Below are 4634 nucleotides of genomic sequence, written 5' to 3' on the forward strand. Positions count from 1 at the left end.
GGGAGGCAGGCGCGCGGCCGCGACGAATCCCGACTCGGGCGCGCCCCCTCGCGCGCGTCCTCAGCCACTAGCCGCGGCAGGGGTGGGAAACATGATAATGACAGCCCGGCTCTCAGCGCGCCAGGCTCCTTCTCTCGCAGGCTCACGGATATTTTGGGAGCCCCATCCGTGCCAGGCGCAGCCGGCAGCGCTGTGCCCGAGCCTGTGCGCACCGAGCGTTTTCGTGGCCATTTATCCTCCCCGCAGGCCCATGGGGGCCGGGGGCAGGTCCCACGGCAATCCCGCTTAAGACGGGGATATTGAGGGAGGTTGCAGGGGCTTGCCCAAGGCCACAGAACTAGAAAGTGATAAATCCAGGCGGTCTGCACTTGACCGGCACAGGCCCTGGGGCAGATAGAGCCAGGGTTATAATGGCAAATTTGTTGGGCGCTTCTCTTGCATTCCTTATCTCATTCAAACCTCACAGCAGCCCCAGGAAGGTAGACACTGTTAGCCACAGGCGAGGAAACAGACTGAGAAAGAGGAGGTTGGCCAAGATCTCAGAAATAGAAATGGGGCAGAGTCTACCCTCCCAGCCTCTCCCCTTCCCCTCACGGATGAAATTACAGTGAAGAGGAGCAAACGGTGTCGCAGAAGAGTTTAGCAAGTCACCGGGGTCTCCTGCTCCCCGTGAGAAAATGTCCGCATTAGGCAGGGGTTCCAGGCGCTCTGGTGTCTTGTCCTGCCACAGCTCACTGCCCTGTGTCACACTGTACTGTAGCCATCAGGGTTTGAGGGCCCTTGGCCGAGGAGTCACTGTATTTGTGCTAGGTCACAGATGCAAACAAGATGCCTCTGGGCACCTAGCTCATGCAGCGTGGGTCGTGGCCTGAGAGCAAGGTTTGGGTTTCTCTGCCTGCATCAGCCCGAGAGGTGCTTTGTGACCATGGCCAAGTCACTCTCCCAGTCTAGGCCTCAGTGTCCTCATGGAGAGAAACCAAGAACCTTGAATTCCATAACCCACCCAGGGCATGTTCCAACATCCACAGATAAACAAATGGCTGTCACTTTAAGTAGCTGCCTCCCCTTAGAAGGGATAAGACTGTGTAAGATTTAATGGAAGGACAGGCTCAGGACAAAGCCTCCCAAAGCAGCTCAGCTTTAGCATCCTTCAGGGCTGGGGAACACCAGCCGGTCCCCCACCCCACCGCACCCCCACACTCTCAACCACTAACTCTGCCCACTTGAACACCAAGAGATTCTGCCTCGCATGAAAGAGGATTCCAAAGTGACATTGTTACACCCAGGTGGAGCCATCTGAAACAGTGTCTGCAGGGCAGAGAAGGTTTGCAGTTTGTTGCCAAACTATCATGGTAATCATGGTTTGGGAGCAGGAAGCAGATCATCTTATCCACTTTGCATACTATTTTAACCCCTGCCCTACACACCTACTCCTGACCATAGCATTCTCTATTTTAGTCAAGTGAGAAGGACATGCTAAAACACAAGTCTAGTACCCACTCCTCTCAACTCCGCAGCTCTTGTACCTAGATGTAACACAAATCACTCAGTATGAGTTTCAAAATGGTCTTTCCTTTCTCTGTACATGAGGTGTTCATATGTATATAACAAACAGACCCATCGACAGAAATAAAAACTCTTAATGCTGCCTAGGATCTCATAGAAATGGAATTTAACAGCAATGATACTAATAGCTAATCCTTACTGAATGTTAATTATGTGGTGGGCTCTGTAATAACGCATTCTTAAATTTAACCTTCCCGGCCATTTATATAGAAATTGAGGCTCGGGGAGGATAAATCACTTGCCTAAAGGTTACACAACTAAAGTGGTGATGGAGCTGGGACCTAAATCTAGTTCTGCTGTGAAGGTACTTTACCATAAAGATGTATATTGCTTCCCTTGAACTCAGACACTAACATAGCAATTCATTAATTCCACGAACATTTATTGAATCCCTACTTTGTTCCAGGCCCTGTGCTAAGGACACAACAGTGAACATAGAGACAGATGGAACACAGTGAGGCCAGAGGGCTCAGTAGGGACCCATAAGTCATCCTAAGAGAGATGGCTCTGGGGGTTGGGGGAGGGAGAAATAGTGCAAGTCACGTGAAAAAAATCTGTGTTCTTGGGAACCATTCTAGCTGCTAAGGGATAATAATTTGGAGATGGCAAAAGTAGAATGCTGGAGACCAATTAGGAGGCCATCTGATAGTAGCAATGGAGAGGGACCGATCCTTCTCAAACTAATATACTCGAAGTTGAAATATTTACATGATTGTAAAACTTAAGAACCAGAGAGGAGTTATCTGGTCTCTGAAACTAGTGTCTGTGTGACCCAGCGAGGCTCTCAAAGTGAACTGCAAGTTTAAAACAAAGACCACTTTCTAGGAGAAAAAGACACACTTCATTTGAAGTACTGTAAATGATTTGATATTTACTATACCGAATGCCCAATTTAATAGTCTGCAAGAGTGATGAGGCCTAAGAAATAAGTAACTACTAATTTGGGGGTCGAGTGAGAATCACTAACCGGTAAATTACAAAAGTGATAAGCCTGCCATGGTAGGAGCTGGGAACACCCGTCTTTGCTTTGGCTAAGAGAGGTAGAGTAGAACAAGCAAAGACACCACACAGCCCGAGTCTGGACACAGACTTTGGACTTCAGCTTCTACCGCTGAAAAATGTGAATAATAATTTATAAAGATTAATTGAGATAACAAAGTGCCTGGCCTTTAATGGTAATTATTACTTGCCCATATTGAGTATTTAAGTATTTCTATGACAATGTGCTTAGTTTTGTTCTCCCTTCCATAGATTAATTAGAGCAAGCCATCTTTTATTGTTGTTTTCATCAACAATTACTTTATTTTATTTATTTATTTACGTTTTTTTTTTTTTTAAATGCACTGCTGTTGAAATAGGTAGTTTAAATGATTTTTGCTGTGATAGGAAAATGAATCAGGAAAGTATACTTTTATTAAGATTTGTCAGATAAATTAGATACTATTAAATATACTTCTAGATGCTTAACTCTTTTCTGGAGAAAAATATTCGTCTTAATTTTCTCTGCAGATTGGGTTATGAAGCTCTGTAACTTGAAGTTCACTGTGTCTCATTTCTTAATCAGAATCTGGGTAAGTCTTGTCTGGAAAGACCCTAAAGGGATGCTGGGAGAATAAATGATGTAATTGGGTGCAAGGCCTGAAAACAAAGGGGCCCAGTAAATATTTGCTGAATGAATCCTTATATTATTCATTATGACTGCTATAGGGAGCATACTGCACTAAGGCAAATTCTTCCTAAAATGTAATGTCTTGAATTTTGAGAGAAATGTAAAATCTCGACTTACTTTTTAAAAATAATAATTACACTCAACCATAACGCTCTAGTTTTTGCATGACGGAGACAGCGGCTGGAAATGACCAGCAGTTGGAGATCATTTTGCCGCATAACGTGGGTCTTACTCTCTTGACAGCAAACTAAATGTGCAAAGAAGGACTTCGGGCAGGGACATCGCCTCGCGCGGCTGTACTATCCCACCAAGCCAGATCCGATGGGCAGGAGTCCTGACCAGCTGCGAGACGAAAGTCCCCCGGGAGGTGCCAGGGGACCCGTCTCACCCCAAAGTGAGCCAGCGGGGCCCAGTGCCTGCCCCAGCGGCGCAGAGCTGACTCAGGGCGTGGGGAGGGAAGAAAGGCACCTTCTGCGGTGTCTACTCCGAAGCGCCCCCCACGATGTGCGTTACCGCTGTGTGCCTCCGCCTCAGGGTCACCTCCTTTTCCAACGAGAGAGCCCCAAAGCGGGCAAAGCCTCGCTCTCCTGCTCCTCTTTGCATCAACGACAACCATTCCCTAGGAGGTGCCCTGCGCTTTAGTTTCCAAAGAGCTTTGACATATGGATCCGTTGTCTCTGGAGAGACAGGCCAGCGGTTGCCCATACTTAGGGGAAACTGAGGCACGGGAGTGGGAGGCGCTTCTGGAGGCTTCGAGAGTGGAGGGTGGTGGTGCGGGGCCGGGAAGGTTCCGCAGCTCCCCCACCCCCCACTCGCGTCCCCGCGCTCCGTGGGAGCAGCTCGCAGGAGGGTGCCTTCCTGTCGCCGCTCCCGCCACCCCGGTCTCCCCTCCAGCGCGACCCCCCACCCCAGCCGCCCAGGTGCTGACCACCTGGGCAAATACCTCTAGCCATGGCCCGGGTCTGTCACCGCCTAGGATCTCCCGGGAAACGCAGCTTTCGAAAAAAGTTGCAACTGTAGCCAACTGCTCCGCTGAGCTCCGGCAGCTGCCCTGATTGGCGCCGCCACCCGCCTCTCCCTAGGCCGCCCGCCGTGATAGGCGGGCTCGGGAGAGAAAGCCCGCCCTTCTCTCCGCCTCCCCGGCGGGGGCGGGGCGAGCGGCCGCACTTTCTGCAAACGCTTTCGGGACAGGTCCCGGTGGAGGAGGTGGGAGGGGGTTTAAATTTTACCGTCTCCCTGCGCTGATTGGCTGCAGTAGAAGGACACCGGCCTTGCCATTGGGGAGCCCCAAACTCCGCCCTTTTCCGATGCTGAAGCTCCGCCTCGGGAGATTTAGTCCGGTGGCTGGAGGCTCTGGCTCTGAGCGGACCGGCTGGGACTTCCGGTTTTCTTCCAACTT

General features: G+C 50.0%; 1 protein-coding gene across 1 annotated transcript in view; it reads right to left on the bottom strand.

The window, feature by feature from the left end:
* The window catches only part of KMT5A (lysine methyltransferase 5A), a 15877-nt gene extending 11600 nt beyond the window's left edge, over positions 1–4277 (bottom strand). The window contains exon 1 of the mRNA XM_025045535.1: positions 4179–4277. The gene's annotated coding sequence lies outside the window, so the exon portion shown is untranslated. The remainder of the gene's footprint in view (positions 1–4178) is intronic.
* Positions 4278–4634: the final 357 nt, after the last annotated feature.

The sequence above is a fragment of the Pteropus alecto genome, unplaced genomic scaffold (genome assembly GCF_000325575.1).
Source record: "Pteropus alecto unplaced genomic scaffold, ASM32557v1 scaffold213, whole genome shotgun sequence".
Lineage (NCBI taxonomy): Eukaryota > Metazoa > Chordata > Mammalia > Chiroptera > Pteropodidae > Pteropus > Pteropus alecto.